The sequence below is a fragment of the Medicago sativa genome, chromosome 7 (genome assembly GCF_051527215.1).
Source record: "Medicago sativa cultivar Bolivia chromosome 7, Bolivia_mono, whole genome shotgun sequence".
NCBI classification, from domain to species: domain Eukaryota; kingdom Viridiplantae; phylum Streptophyta; class Magnoliopsida; order Fabales; family Fabaceae; genus Medicago; species Medicago sativa.
Genome location: NC_140755.1, coordinates 57,915,057 through 57,932,849, shown reverse-complemented (window position 1 = coordinate 57,932,849; position 17,793 = coordinate 57,915,057).

Sequence of the window (17,793 nt, the reverse complement as noted above, 5' to 3'; positions counted from 1 at the left end):
CTTTTTGAAGCCTACCCTGTTTTAATTTGTTGAATTTATCCTTTCTTAACCAATTGTGAGCCGGTAGGATTAGAACTTTTTGTTCGGTGACAAACTACATTACAAGCCTAGAGACTTTTAGGACTTGTCCCTTAATGTATTTTCTGAGTTAAGGCATTGTAGAATGTTGCTAAAAGATTAAGTTTGGGGTTGCTATTGGAATTTGCAACCAACTAAGTTTGGGGTGGGGGTACTAGAGAATAAGAGAACAAAAATGAAAGAAATATGAAATTGTCATGCAAAATATACACAAAAATGGTGTATCAAAAAAAAAAGAAATTGAATGCTGAAAAAGGGACCAAACATTGAAAATCCGAGTAACTTCAAACTCGATTGTCCCTAAATGTTAAAAATATTCTCTAGTACCTTTGCATTGATTGTTATTCCACAAGGTGAATGATTGAAGGATTGAATTTTGTGCTTTAACTTCCGTAGGAATGCCTAACTCAAATTTTGTGTAGCCTACTTATCCAAATATATCCCACCTTTCACCTAAGCCCCGTTATAACCCTAAAGACCTCAAAAGTGTGTAATGATATTGACTTTGATTGATGTTTAGAAACTTTTCAAGCGTATGGTAATATGTAGACCTGCATGTCGACTGGTAGAACCCTATTTCAATTTGATGCGAGGAGTTGTGAGTTGGTGGATGCGAACAAGTCAAACTAGCTCATCTTTAGCTAGAAGGAGAATGAACTTTTTGCTACTATCGTTTTGTCAGGTAACTGTTATTTTACTGTCGTTTGTCACTGTTGCAAGCAAATTCCTTGAGGACAAGGAATGGTTTAAGTTTGGGGTTGTGATGACATGCTGTCATTACGTAATTTTTAGGACTTATTGTGACATTTTGATAGAGTTCTCATGCAATTTATACTGTTCTGGAGTGCAAAAAGCTGAAATATTGAAGTCTGTTTGAAGCAAATCGCGCCACGCCAATTTCAAGCCGTGCTGCGATTTTTGAAGCGAAATTACAACCTCCCTGTTTGAGGGAAATCGCGGCACGCCTATATGCATGCCGCGGCGCGATTTTGATGGTCAGGCCCATGACTTCTATAAATACTGCACTAATCCTGAAGAACAAGGGTTACGATTTTGGAGAGCAAAGTGCGATTTTGAGACATCGGAGACGGCTAGAAGGGCGATTTCTTCAACCTTTTACCAATTCATGTATGTTTTAATTATTTCATTGATTATGCTATTTGTAAACTCAATTATGAGTAGCTAAATCTCTTAGAGATTAGATCCGAGATGAATCTTTGTAACCCTAATTGACACATGTTGCTGTGAAACTCTATTTTGTTTATGAATTCAATTCTAGTTTATTCAATTCAATTGTTCTTAATGCTTTTTATATCTTGATCACATATAACTTGATTTCGTGAGAACGAACGACCACTGACCATGGCTTTCGACTTAGACCTAATTGAATTGTTCTAATAAACAGGGTTAGTCTAGGAATAGATAATCGTTTGTTAGTGATAATAGGTTAACGTTCGGTAAAACCTTCAAGAATTATTAGACCACCTAAGGAATTAGGGGCTGTAGTTTAAGAAGAGGGTCCTAACTCAAGGGATTGATTAGGACTATTTTGTTAATCGTCGTAAATTAGAAGAGGATTCATAACAAATAGGTGTAGTAGACCAATTAGGGCAACTTAGAGGATTCGACGGATCAGATCTCATCTTTCTCTCATATTTTCTTAATCAAATCTTTATTTTCTGTTACTTGATTTAATTAAAATCAAACCAAATCTTCTGCCTAGTGGCAAACTAAAATAACTTTTATACATCCTATTTTTATAACGCAATTGAATTATTGAAGTTAAAAACAGTCCTCGTGGGATCGATATTTTTACTACTTCGATAGTATTTGGTGCACTTGCCAAACCTCTATCAAGTTTTTGGCGCCGTTGCCGGGGACTGTTGATTTATTTCAACAAGGCAATTACGTTATTATTTAGGATTTCTGTCTTTTATATTTTTGTATATATATATATATATAAAATATTATGCTCTTTGTTTTCTTCTCATTGTACTGTGCTACTGAAAAGTTTATCAAAGTTTTGCAGCTATGATAGACAGGGTACTCCTCTATGACACAGAAGAGATTGCTAAGTTGCAGTATGAAAAATATATGCTATCTTTTAAGATCAAAATTTTGGACAACAAAATCTCGAGTTATGGTCATTATGAGGCGAATCAACCAGGTAGTGATGGTGAAGGGAAGAAAGAGGTGATCAACATCGATTACAATACTCAACTTCAGAATATTTTAGATGATTTCTTGGTGTCAAATCAAGTTTTATTTGAAAAGTTTGATGTTCAGTGTGGTGATCTTGTTGAGAAAGCACATGAGTCTCAGAGGAAGCTGGTTCAGATGGAGATTGAGTGTCACAAGGTTGTGGTGGAAGAAAATCCAAAAGTGAGGAGTGCTGACATTTTCCCGAAGTCTGAACAAACAGGGGTTAAGGAAATCACTCGTGTGCAAATGGATGCATGTCCTTCTCTAAAGTGGGAGAGCTTAAATCCCAAAGGTTTAACTATGAGCACATGGGAGCATCTACTTCTTTATGCCAAGTTCGTGGATTTCCTGCCTAACAAGAGGAAGAAGAAGGGTGATGTGTTCTTTCTGACATATTTGCCACCCTAACAGTGGTTGAAGCGTCAAGCTCAATGACGTAAAAGAAAGCGCTTGGTGGGAGGCAACCCACTAGATTTAATTTCAGGTAGTATTTATTTTTATTGTTTTCAATATAAAAAAAAATATTTTCAACAACAAAACACAAAACAGGCAGGAATTTTTCTTTCAAAGTTTTAGTGTGCAAGCCCTGCCAAGAAGATTGTGATACAATACTGATGTTGTGTCACAATCTCCTCTTCAAAAACTCTTGTTTCTTAAAAGTGGAAGTCCAAGAAAAAATTGCAAACTTTAAATTTTTTTATTATGTCTTCAAAGTCACGTTACGATTGTCAAATTGTAACACGATTTTGAAGTAAAACTGCCTGGACTTGACCGCTTAAATCGTATTACGATTGGGGGATCGTGGTACGATTTCAGAAAAATTTTGCACCCCTTTCTGCCTCAGCCAAATTGTGTCACGGTGGCGACAATCGTGATACGATCCTTGTGATAATTTGAAAAAGGTAACCGTCACAAACTGCCATCACATCACGATTTACCAATCGTAATGCGATTCTGCCAGAGCCTATTAAAGAACCAGCAGTTTCAGCATAAACCTCTTTCCATTTTCCTAGTTACTCTGCCCAATTTTCTCCAGGAACCCTAACCCACGAAAATAAACCCTTTTTCATCAATTTTTCATGTCCTTAGCATATCCCAACACCAATTCATCCAACATTCTTCATTTTCATCCATTTCAGTTAACCAAAACAACCTACCCTTTTTCACACACTCTCAAACTGTCACACAAATGGCACCCAAACCACAAAATGTTTCAAAACCACAAACTAGACAACAAACCAAGCCTAAGACAACTACCACTCAACCTTCATCTAGCCAAAACAAACGCAAAAGAAACGCTGTCCCACCATCAAATGTTAACCGGTTTATTTCTGATGACGCAAGAGAATTGTTCGATTATTGCAAGAGTTTGAGGGTGATTTGCATACTCCTACTGTTCAGCCTATCACCGACAAGACCATGGATGTCTTTATGAAGAACTATGAGGAGTTTATGAGGAAGAAAGGTGGTGCACCTGAAGCACCCCCACAGCAGCAGCCACCTCAAATGGAGAGAGGAGAAGGTAGTCAACATGGTTCTTATCCGCCGGTTCATCCTATGGTTCTGGAATACATGTTTACTTCTGCTAATTGGATGAATGAGACCTCTGATCTTATGTGGGTAAACCGTCCTAGATTTTCCACTTAGTTTGCTACAGAGGCACAGATGCATAGGAGGCCGATCACTGGCTCTTTCGAGAGATTTGACAAATCCCGCCAGCCTTCTTTGATGGGTTACCTGAGACTGGTGGTGATGAGGATGTGGACATGGGACTGGACCACTGAGGGTTCAGCTTTGCTTGTTTTAGTGTTTTCGTTGTACTTTTCTTTTTAGTACTTTGTTTCTGTTTAGTACTGTTTTTATATTCTTGTAATGTCAAAAGTCCGTAAACAACTTATTTCCCCTTTTGTGATAAATTTGCACTTGTTTTTTATTAATGAATTTGTTTTGTTTCATGTGACCTATTCCAGTTTAGTAACAGTTGTTTGATGAAACGGTATTCCAAAAGTTCTAAAGGAGGGGTGACTTGATTCAAAGGCGAAGTGTACGGCGTTGCTAGGTAGTCACATACTCCCAGAAATCTCAGCCATAAGGTTCATTGCCAAATCTTGTTTTTCAATTTACTTATATTTAGATTAGTTTTCCATGCAACTACATTTCTAGAACTTGCATTGTTTCTCTATTATTGATTGGTCTTTGTTAATTACATACTGAGGCAAAAGTGCTTGGTCCTGTGAGCCTTTTTGAAGCCTATCCTGTTTTAATTTGTTGAATTTATCCTTTCTTAACCAATTGTGAGCCGGTAGGATTATAACTTTTTGTTCGGTGACAAACTACATTACAAGCCTAGAGACTTTTAGGACTTGTCCCTTAATGTATTTTCTGAGTTAAGGCATTGTAGAATGTTGCTAAAAGATTAAGTTTGGGGTTGCTATTGGAATTTGAAACCAACTAAGTTTGGGGTGGGGGTACTAGAGAATAAGAGAACAAAAATGAAAGAAATATGAAATTGTCATGCAAAATATACACAAAAATGGTGTATAAAAAAAATGAAATTGAATGCTGAAAAAGGGACAAAACATTGAAAATCCGAGTAACTTCAAACTCGATTGTCCCTAAATGTTAAAAATATTCTCTAGTACCTTTGCATTGATTGTTATTCCACAAGGTGAATGATTGAAGGATTGAATTTTGTGCTTTAACTTCCGTAGGAATGCCTAACTCAAATTTTGTGTAGCCTACTTATCCAAATATATCCCACCTTTCACCTAAGCCCCGTTATAACCCTAAAGACCTCAAAAGTGTGTAATGATATTGACTTTGATTGATGTTTAGAAACTTTTCAAGCGTATGGTAATATGTAGACCTGCATGTCGACTGGTAGAACCCTATTTCAATTTGATGCGAGGAGTTGTGAGTTGGTGGATGCGAACAAGTCAAACTAGCTCATCTTTAGCTAGAAGGAGAATGAACTTTTTGGTACTATCGTTTTGTCAGGTAACTGTTATTTTGCTGTCGTTTGTCACTGTTGCAAGCAAATTCCTTGAGGACAAGGAATGGTTTAAGTTTGGGGTTGTGATGACATGCTGTCATTACGTAATTTTTAGGACTTATTGTGACATTTTGATAGAGTTCTCATGCAATTTATACTGTTCTAGAGTGCAAAAAGCTGAAATATTGAAGTCTGTATGAAGCAAATCGCGCCACGCCAATTTCAAGCCGTGCTGCGATTTTTGAAGCGAAATTACAACCTCCCTGTTTGATGGAAATCGCGGCACGCCTATATACATGCCACGGCGCGATTTTGATGGGTCAGGCCCATAACTTCTATAAATACTGCACTAATCCTGAAGAACAAGGGTTATGATTTTGGAGAGCAAAGTGCGATTTTGAGACATCGGAGACGGCTAGAAGGGCGATTTCTTCAACCTTTTACCAATTCATGTATGTTTTAATTATTTCATTGATTATGCTATTTGTAAACTCAATTATGAGTAGCTAAATCTCTTAGAGATTAGATCCGAGATGAATCTTTGTAACCCTAATTGACACATGTTGCTGTGAAACTCTATTTTGTTTATGAATTCAATTTTAGTTTATTCAATTCAATTGTTCTTAATGCTTTTTATATCTTGATCACATATAACTTGATTTCGTGAGAACGAACGACCACTGACCATGGCTTTTGACTTAGACCTAATTGAATTGTTCTAATAAACAGGGTTAGTCTAGGAATAGATAATCGTTTGTTAGTGATAATAGGTTAACGTTCGGTAAAACCTTCAAGAATTATTAGATCGCCTAAGGAATTAGGGGCTGTAGTTTAAGAAGAGGGTCCTAACTCAAGGGATTGATTAGGGCTATTTTGTTAATCGTCGTAAATTAGAAGAGGATTCATAACAAATAGGTGTAGTAGACCAATTAGGGCAACTTAGAGGATTCGACGGATCTGATCTCATCTTTCTCTCATATTTTCTTAATCAAATCTTTATTTTCTGTTACTTGATTTAATTAAAATCAAACCAAATCTTCTGCCTAGTGGCAAACAAAAATAACTTTTATACATCCTATTTTTATAACGCAATTGAATTATTGAAGTTAAAAACAGTCCTCGTGGGATCGATATTTTTACTACTTCGATAGTATTTGGTGCACTTGCCAAACCTCTATCATACATCAGTACGAGTTATTTAAGATGAAGGATGATGAAACTATTGAGGAGATGTACTCAAGGTTTCAAACCTTAGTCTCTGGGTTACAAATTCTAAAGAAGAGCTATGTTGCTTCTGACCATGTGAGCAAGATACTCAGAAGCTTGCCTGCAAGATGGAGACCAAAGGTGACTGCCATTGAGGAGGCTAAAGATTTAAACACTTTAAGTGTCGAAGATCTTGTTAGTTCTCTCAAAGTTCATGAGTTAAGTCTTAATGAACATGAGTCTACTAAGAAGAGTAAATCAATAGCTCTTCCATCCAAAGGCAAGTCATCAAAGGCTCTCAAAGTGGTTGAATCTGAAGAAGAAGATCAATCAAGTTCAGATTCTGAACCAGATGCTGCTGAAATGGCCATGCTCTCAAACAGACTTCAATATCTGGCCAAGAAGAACATAAAGTTTCTAACCAAGAGGAGTAACTCCAGAAGCTCAAGGAAAGATGATCAGAAGGGATGCTTCAACTGTAAGAAGCCTGGACATTTCATTGCTGAACGCCCTGATCTTCAAAAAGAAAAGACAAAGGACAAGTCAAAGAGGTCTACATTCAAACCAAGCAAATTCAAGAAGCAGATCAAGCAGAGTTTAATGGCAACCTGGGATGATTTGGGAAGTGAATCTGGATCTGATAAAGAGGAAGCTGATGAAGATGCAAAGATAGCTGTTGGGTTGGTAGCAACAGCAACTTCAGAAGCTGGATCAGATTCAGACTCAGAAGATGAAAACGAGGTATATTCCAAAATTCCCAGAAATGAACTTGTTGAGTCACTTAAAGAACTTCTTACACATTTTGAAGTAAGAACCAATGAGTTGAAGGATTTAAAAGAAAAATATGTTGATTTAATGAAACAACAAAAATCAACTTTATTGGATCTGAAAGCTTCTGAAGAAGGACTTAGGGGCTTTGACTTCATTTGTAAAACTTATGAAGACAAGCTCAGGTTCTTATGTCAGAAGCTACAAGAAAAGTGTAATGAGAAACCTTTAAGCAACCATGAAATTGCTCTTGAAGATTTTATCATATCTGGCATTGACAGAAGCAGAGTGGCTTCTATGATTTATAGCATTTACAGAAACAATGGCAAAGGGATTGGTTTTTCAGGAGGGAAACTAAATGAAATCAGTCTCAAAGCATGTTGTGAATGCATCAAGGAAGGTCTGAAAACAGTTTTTGTACCAGAAGGTGCTGAGTTGGAAACTGTTGTTCAATCAGAACCTGAAGCTTCTAGTTCTAAGGCTAAGATTACTTCAAAGCCAAAGAACTCTAAGCCAAAGGCTATGATCAAATCTGATTCCAAGACTTCAAAGATCAGGATCCTCAAAAGATCAGAACCTGTACCTCAGAGTCTGGTGAAACCAAAATCTGAGGTTCTGAAGTCTAAGTTTCAGAAGAAGACAGTTACTGCTTCTGAAGTACCAAAACCAAAGGTAATGGTTAATCAGAAGCAACCCAACTCACAGCACAAGGTGCAAGGAGTGAAGAGTAAAGCCTTAAGTACTAACCTTTCAGGACCCATAGGACAATGGGTACCTAAATCTGAAAATGTCAATGATGCAGGTATGTCTAAAAGCAGCACCAAAGCAAAGATCATGGTACCTAGACAGCGGTTGCTCAAGACACATGACAGGAGAGAAGTCCAGGTTCCTCAGCTTAACAATGAAAGAAGGAGGAAATGTGAAATTTGGAGGCAACCAATCTGGCAAGATCATAGGTACAGGAACTATTGGTAATTCCTCTACCTCAATTAATAATGTATGGTTGGTAGATGGTCTTGAACATAACCTTTTGAGCATTAGTCAATTTTGTGATAATGGTTATGATGTGCTTTTTGAGAAAACCAACTGTACAGTAATCAACAAGGAAGACAAATCCATTGTGTTCAAGGGAAAGAGAGTTGATAATGTCTATAAAATCAATTTTTCTGAACTGGCTGATCAGAAGGTGATTTGCCTTCTATCAGTGAATGATAAGAAATGGATGTGGCACAGAAGGTTGGGATATGCTAACTGGAGGTTAATCTCTAAGCTTAGTAAGTTACAACTTGTCAAAGGGCTACCAGACATTGACTATCATTCAGATGCACTCTGTGGTGCATGTCAGAGAGGGAAAATTGTGAAATCATCTTTTAAAACCAAAGACATTGTTTCAACCTCAAGACCCTTAGAACTACTCCATATTGATTTATTTGGACCAGTGAGTACTGCATCCTTGTATGGAAGTAAATATGGATTAGTCATTCTTGATGATTACAGCAGATGGACTTGGGTGAAATTCCTGAAAAGTAAGGATAATGCATATGAGGTATTCAGTAACTTCTGCACACAAATTCAAACTGAAAAAGAGTCAAAGATTTTGAAAATCAGAAGTGATCATGGTGGAGAATTTGAAAATGAGCCATTTGAAGCTTTTTGTGAAAAACATGGAATTATCCATGAATTCTCTTCTCCTAGAACTCCACAACAAAATGGGGTTGTAGAGAGAAAGAATAGAACTTTACAAGAAATGGCCAGAACCATGATCCATGAAAACAATTTGGCTAAACATTTTTGGGCAGAAGCAGTGAATACAGCATGTTATGTTCAAAACAGGATCTATATTAGACCTATTTTGGAGAAAACAGCACATAAACTCTTTAAAGGAAGAAAACCCAATATCTCTTACTTTCATCAATTTGGATGTACATGTTACATTCTAAATAACAAGCTCTACCTAAAGAAATTTGATGCCAAGGCCCAAAGAGGAATCTTCTTAGGTTACTCTGAAAGGTCAAAGGCATACAGAGTGTATAATGTAGAAACACTATGTGTTGAAGAATCTATGCACGTTAAATTTGATGACAAAGAGCATGAAGATAAAACTTCAAAGCAAGGTGAAAGTGTTTCAGAGATACAGGTTCCTGAAGCTACTTCAGAACCTGATCAGATAGCTGAATCTGAAGAAAGTCCAGAAGCTGAACCCACATCAGAAGCGCAAGATGAAACTGCTTCTGATGAAGCACAAGATGGCTCACATCAAGAAGATCCTCCCAGAAACACTTTCAAGCACAAGTCTTCACACCCTGAGGAGCTAATCATTGGAAACAAAGATAGTCCAAGAAGAACAAGATCATTCTTTAGACAAGAAGAATCAATGATTGGACTGATCTCAATGATTGAACCTACAACAGTTGATGAAGCACTTTCAGATGATGGATGGATCTTAGCTATGCAAGAAGAGTTAAATCAATTTCAAAGAAATGATGTGTGGGATCTGGTACCCAAACCTCAGCACAAGAACATTATTGAAACAAAATGGGTATTCAGAAACAAGTTGAATGAGCAAGGAGAAGTAACAAGAAACAAAGCCAGACTTGTTGCACAAGGGTATAGTCAACAAGAAGGCATTGATTACACTGAAACATTTGCTCCAGTTGCAAGATTGGAAGCAATCAGGTTACTTCTTTCCTATGCAGTTAATCATGGCATAATATTATATCAAATGGATGTCAAGAGTGCATTTCTTAATGGTGTCATAGAAGAAGAAGTGTATGTCAAGCAACCTCCTGGATTTGAGGATATTAAGTATCCTGACCATGTTTTTAAACTGAAGAAATAACTATATGGCTTAAAACAAGCTCCCAGAGCCTGGTATGATAGACTAAGTAATTTCTTAATCAAAAATGATTTTAAAAGAGGACAGGTTGATACAACACTCTTCAGAAGGACCCTTGGGAAAGATATTCTTGTTGTGCAAATATATGTTGATGATATAATATTTGGTTCTACTAATGCATCTCTTTGGAAGGAGTTTTCTAAGTTAATGCAGGATGAATTTGAAATGAGCATGATGGGAGAGCTGAAGTTCTTCCTGGGCATTCAAATTAATCAATGCAAAGATGGAGTCTATGTTCATCAATCAAAGTATACAAAGGAGCTTCTGAAGAAGTTCAAGCTTGAAGATTGTAAAGTGATGAACACTCCAATGCACCCTACGTGCACCTTAAGCAAAGAAGATGAAGGAGCTAAAGTAGATCAGAAGCTGTATAGAGGTATGATTGGTTCTTTGTTATACCTCACTGCATCTAGGCCAGATATTTTATTCAGTGTATGCTTATGTGCAAGATTCCAATCAGATCCTAGAGAATCTCACATGACTGCTGTCAAGAGAATCTTCAGGTATTTGAAGGGAACAACTAATCTTGGACTCCTCTATAGGAAATCCTTAGATTATAAGCTAATTGGATTCTGTGATGCTGATTATGCTGGTGATAGGATTGAAAGAAAGTCAACCAGTGGCAATTGTCAATTTCTGGGTGATAATCTTATATCCTGGGCTAGCAAAAGACAAACAACTATTGCTATGTCTACAGCAGAAGCAGAATACATTTCAGCTGCAAGTTGTTGTACACAACTACTTTGGATGAAACATCAGTTGGAAGACTATCAGATAACTGCTAACAGTATTCCCATTTATTGTGATAATACTACTGCTATTTGTTTGTCTAAAAATCCAATTTTGCATTCAAGAGCTAAGCACATTGAAATCAAACACCATTTTATCAGAGATTATGTTCAAAAAGGAATCTTAGATATATAATTCATTGATACTGAAAATCAATGAGCTGATATATTTACTAAGCCTTTAACTGTTGAAAGAATTGATTTTATAAAGAAAAATTTGAACATGCACTTTGTGTCTGATTAAATGTTTGCTTGCTCCTGAATAGGATTTTAGGATCTGAAGTTAGTTCAGAAGCAGTAGTCCATCAGAAGCTCTTTATTGAGGTTCTGAGGAAAACTCGCTTCTGATGATGACGTCAGCATCTGAAGTCCAGAAGCTGGATTTTATGCTTCTGAATAGTAGAGTTAGTGGAAACGTTGGGAGTTACTTTTTGTGGTAACTTCTGGCCCACTAACTTGGTAGTTACGCTGTGAACTTCTGACGTGGCCTGTATGTATTGGTGTATAACTAAAAAGGGCAATGATGATTTAATAGCTTTGAAAGTACTTTTCACGCGCCCCCAATTTTGTCATTAATGTTATGTTTGTTTGTCTCTTTTGAATTGCAATCATTTTTACTCTTAACACTTTGTCAATTCACACACTACTCACTCACAACAAACACATTTGCTCTCAAACCTTTTGCGAAGTAAGCGCATTCTCTCAACCCTTGAACCCTAAAATCATCATCTTCTTCAATCATCATCAAATGGCATCATCAAGCTCGCAACGAGAAGTTTTAGAATCTACTGCACGAATGGTCCCTGAATATGACTACAGAAGAAGAAGCATGAAATTGGAAGAATGGGATTTAGAGGTTCAGATAGAAAATCCAGTGGATTTTGAATCACTAGCTTTCCATAAGTGTTGGATCAGAAGCTACTATGAAGTGCAAGGACTTCTGGAATACTTCACAATGTTGAATGGACCAACATATTAAGCATTGGTTAGGCACTTCTGGGTAAGAGCAAAAGTTTATAACAGAGCGGCGTCTCTAGCCGAAGAAAGTCAAATGGTTTTGATGTATCCAGAACTAGAAGGGAAGACAAGAGAAGAAATGGGACTTGAGCCATTTATTGAAGATGAAATCAGGTCAAGTATCTGCGGTATTTCAGTGAGAATTACACAATGGCAGATAGAAGCTGTTCTGAAAGCTGAAGCTTTTGGATATTACTCTGGAATTGATCTTTCAAGTGCTGCTGAAGAACGCATTTGGAAAGAAAGAGCTAATTTGGTTATATACAATTCCAAGAGGGAAAGGAAATATGCTAAATTGGGCATGGTAACTAAGATGCTTCTGAAGATTCAGAATGAGAACTTACTACCATGTGGTGGATGTGAAAAACCCAATTTGGCTCAGAAAGTCTTTCTCCAGCACTTCATCAAGAAGGAAAAGGTGAACGTGCCAAAATACATGTTCAAGTACTTGATAGAATGTCTGAAACAGAGCCAGCTGCAGGACAAACCCTGGGTTCCTTATGGAAGGCTCTTATCAGAGATATTCTATCAAGGAGGTGTCTTGGACAGTCTAAGCAGGGCTCAAGCCTACACTGATAAGATGATTGACGCCAAGACTGGGAAGTTCATCAATGCTCATACACTCCTGCATATGAAGCTAATTAGTGAGGTCACCAAACTTAAAACTGATTTGAGTGAATCCCATGTCAGGTCTGATCTTATGAGGGATTTTCCACCTATCTGTAAGAAGGATCCTCTTGATGTACAGAAGTACTACATCAAGGAGCACTTTGAGGCAACCAACGAAAGAATCAGATTGGAAGATGTACCCGAGGAAATGTATGGTGGTGCTCTGCCACGAACCAAAGGCAGAAAGTCAAAAAGGAAGATGACTGCAGAAGAATATATGGAAGTTGAAAAATCTGCTAAGAAGGCAAAACCTGCTTCTGACAAGCTTATAATTGGTGGTTCTGCAATGCCATCAATTGAAGAAGTGGCTGAAGACATTAACTCTAACGTGGTCCTGAGTATTGGTATTGCTCCTGAACAACCTGCTATACCAAAGAGGAAGAGGAAGCCAGCTTTGAGGAGGACCAAGGATTTTCCTCATATCACCAAGATAGCTAAAGCTGCTTCTGATTTGGATTTGAAGGACTTACAAGGGAAGAAGGCAGAAGCTGAAAAGGTCTTGGAAATTGCAGCTGAGCTACAAGAGTCTGTAGCTTCAGAAGCTAAGCAACTGATGCTGATGGCAAGTGAGTCTGCTAAGGAGGATTCTGATCCTGAACCAGAAGAGGTAATCAATATATCTTCAGATTCCGCATCCTCATCATCATCAGATTCTGATGATGATATGCCCATAGCTCAACTTTTTCGAAAACCAGTAAAAAGCCAGTCAACATCAACCAAAACCAAAACCAACAAAAAGCCATCTCAGTCAAGCACTTATGAACCAGTTGGTCATATAATAAATCAGAAGTTGGCTGAAATGGCTGAGCAGAGAAATAGAGTCTTTGATACTATTCTCCGCCATAATCCTCAACCTCTTAACATTCAACCTCTCAACATGATTCCTCCAGAAGATGTTGAACCTAACTCAGAGAAAGCCTCTGAAGCAACTCCAGAAGCAACTGCTTCTGAAAATGATGTTTCAGAAAGCCCCCATCAACAACCACCTGAACCACTCAAACCCACATCACCTCCACAACCTCAACCACCAACTGTTACTGAAACCAACTCCCCACTTAACCAACAACCAGAACAAACTTTACCCAAACCAACATCCATGGATATTGACAATCCTTAAGTCAATGTCCAAGCCTCAACCTCAACTTCACACACTGATTCTGACCAACCATCACTCTCAACTCCATCTCAACAAATCACCATTCCAGAATCCAACCATGTTCAAGATCCTATTCTTAGTGATTCTGACCTGGAAACCCTTGAACAACCACCCCTGGACATCCTGGAATCTGAACGTATTGACAATGAGCTACTCAAGACCCTTTCTAAAATGCATGATCTGGTGGATCAAAGAAGGACAATTGATCTCACCAATGCATATGAAGAAGCATGGGCATCACTTCAGAACAGAGCTGCAGAGTTAATAGAAGCTGTAAAGGATAAGTGCATCAGAATCAAGGGAGCTTCTGTCAGAAGGTTAATGGAGAATCTGAAGCAAAGGCTTAGAGTTGGAAGTCCTAGACTGCTTCTGGCAAACAAGCCCTTCTTCTCAGAAATGGACTACTTGACCAGAGACGCAAGGATGTTCAAGCTTCTAAGGCAGAAGATGGCACAGCAACAGCAAGAAGCTAAGACAAGGGAATTGGAGCTTCTTCAGAAGCAACAACTTCTTGAAGATCAGTTGAAGAAGCAAGCTGAAGAAATGGAGATGACGAGGAAACAACTTCAAACCAAACCTTAGTTGTACACCTTAGTGTTTAATTTCTGTTTGTTGCTTGTTTTAATCTTTTTCTATCTCCTGCTTCTGAATACCTTTTGTCTTAAGTTTCTTCTACTTCTGAACTCTTAATACTTCTGTTCCTTCAATATCTATATATTTTGCCTTGTTCTTATATATTTTCATTGTTTGATTTACTCACTTATTCATGCTCTGATTATATTCTTTGATGAGATTATAGGTTCTAATTTTTTATTATACTCTCTTATTGTTTGAGTTTTTCTCAAAATCTTTTGTCTTTATGTATAATTTTTTTGATAATGACAAAAGGGGGAGTATGTGTGATAGTATTTAAAGGCTCTGAGCCCCATTAATGATATTTGAAATTTTTGAAAAACTTATAACTTTTTGTCTTACCTAAAGAGAGGTGTATCAAAATGGGGGAGTATCAAATTTTCAAATAAAATTAATTGAACCACTCTTCTCATCTATAACTTATTTTATTTTAAGCTCTGAGATTATTATTGCGCGTAAAATGAATTTAATTAACTTGGATAGAACTTAGGGGGAGCTTACAAACCTCACCTTAAAGACTATCAGACTCAGGGGGAGTTTGAGCTTACAAACCTCAGATTCTGAGCTTACAAACCTCAGAACCCCAAAGTCAACTTGTTAATTAGATTAACAACAATTGATCAATTTTAAATACTATTGTTTGTCATCATCAAAAGGGGGAGATTGTTGGAACAAAATGTGTTTAACAATGAACCTTAAAGAGTTTTGATGATAACAAGGTATTAAAAATTGTAAATTGGACTAGCTAATATTTGTTCAAGTATACAGGACCTTAATTGAAAAGTTACATCATTTATTGATTCTGAATGAGCAAATAAAGAGCAAAAGGAATCAACAAAATGAAGCTTAGTGCTTCTGAAGGCATCTCGCCCCTGAAGAGAAAAAACGCTCCTGAAGTAAAGCCGCTCCTGAAGTCAGTATAATGCTCCTGAAGAATAAGTGCTCCTGCAGACAAGAGGTCCAGAAGCCACATCATCAGAAGCTGCGTTATCAGAAGCTGTATCATCAGAAGCTGCATCATCAGAAGCTGCGTTATCAGAAGCTGCCTCATCAGAAGTCATTTCACCAGAAGCTGAAGATCAACTAGATTTGCAAAAGATTCAAGGATTGAAGAATCATCACTGCAAAAGCTGTCTATTGGATTCGAAAACACAACAAAAGATTAGTGGAATGTTGCAACGGTCATTTCAAAGGTATTTGAAGGCATGTGCTTGCAATTTTGGACGAAAGCGTTGACATTATACTTTGTACGAACTGTACAACCACCTTCTCCACTACTCTGTTTTGTGTCCACGCTACAAGACAAGAAAACAGCTCCAGAATACGGCTTCGCCTGCATAGATGTTCCTTCGGATAAGGAATGGATTTCAAATTGGTTCTTCATAGGACAACAACCAAATCAGGCAAAAGATCATTGGTGAAAGATCAAGCTTCAACAACGACTCTTTGATGTGCTGGCAATTTCACAATGTCTCTTTCACACCTCTATATAAAGGAGTGAAGACTTAGAGAATTGGTAATGCTGAACGAAAGACTCACAACATTTTTACAAGTGCCAAACCTCTGCTGAAATTGTTCTGCATTCACTTAGAATTTCTGTGTCTCAAAGTCATATCCTAGAAATTCTTAAGTCAATTGAGTCTGTATCTGATTTGTATTATGAGCACCTCTGATTGTATATCAAGTGTTCAACCTTAAACAATTTTCTGTGTAATTTTGTTTAGCTAGAAGTCTCTTGCTTGTGTGCTTGAGCAAATGAAGTCTCTTGATTGTGTTCTTGAGCAAAGGAAGTCTCTTGCTTGTGTGCTTGAGCAAAGGAAGTCTTTTGCTTGTGTGCTTGAGCAATTGTAATCAGATATTACTCTTAGTGAAATCTCCTTGGAAGTGCAAGGGGGATTGGACTACTTCCGGTTTATGGAAGGAACCAGTATAATTGCTTTTTGTCGTTCTTCTTCTCTCTCTGTTTTATTCCGCTGCATTTAGATTCTGATTATCACTTCAGAAGCTGTCTCACTTAGCTTCTGATCAAGTGTGTTCAGTTTTAGGAGAAACGAAGAATTTTTCAAAACACAATTCAACCCCCCTTCTTGTGTTTTTCTCACCTTCAACAGCTGCTTACTTTTTAAACTAAGTCCAGAGTATGATAGATTTCAGAGTCTGGAACAATGTTCAGAGTATAATGCAACGGATCAACTAAATAGAGAGAGAGAGAGAGAGAGAGAGAGAGAGAGAGAGAGAGAGAGAAGAGAAAGACACACAAAAAATTATATTGGTTCCTTCCACAATCTGGAAGTAGTCCAGTCCCCCTTTCACTTCCAAGGAGATTTCACTGTAATCCAAATCTGATTACAAATGCTCAAGCACACAAGCAAGAGACCTCAAATACTCAAGCACAAGAGATTTCCTATGATCAAGCACAAAAGCAAGAGACTTCTAAACAAACAAATTACAAAGAAATATGTTTGAGTTTGAACACTTGATATACAATCAGCGGTGTTCACAAAACAAATCAAATTAGACTCTTAAGACTATAGAATTTCTAAGATATTAAAATTTTTAAGAAATTCTAAGTGTTTGATGCACAACAATTTCAGCAGAGTTTTGACACAGATTAAATGTTTTTGAGTCTCTATGAATCTTCAAGTCTGCATTCCTTTATATAGAGGTATGAAAGATACGTTGTAGAGTTTCCAGCACATCAAATAGTCGTTGCCGAAGCTTATTCATCACCAATGATTTGTTGCTTAATTTTTTTAATGTCCTAGAAATGAATAATTTGAAATCCATTCCTTGTTCGGAGAATTAACCAGCAGAGACACAATTGTAGCAGTACTATGCGCAGATAGTAGTGGAGTAGTTGAGTAGTGGTAGTACAATTGTATTATTGTCCTTTCTTTGAGCTCCTTCAATGAATAAGCATCCAATGCCTTCACATTCATCTAAAATAGTCGTTTCTCCCAGCTTCTATTCCTTCTGCAAACTTGTGTCTTTAAATAACTGTTTTAACTGACTTCAGGTTCTTCACTTCAGACTTTGATGACATCAGACTCTGGGTGACTTCAGGCTCTTACTGTTAGCTTTTGGTGGTCTTTAGACTCTGATGTCTTCAGACTCTGACTTGCAACAAAGCTTCCCTTGAAAAATCTTTTGCTCTTAATTCTTCTTCTAGAACCAATACCTTGTTTTAAGACTTGTAAATTTTAGTCTTTGGTTATGCGCACTTGAAAAAATATTAGCATATCCAATTGAACTTTTAATACCTTGTTATCTTCAAACTTAAGGTGGCAATGTTAAACACATTTTGTTCCAACACTCTTTCTACTTTTGTGTGTGAAACTTTTGTCTGTTGTTCTTTTACATGCTGTAATCAGCGTTCTTGAACTGGTCG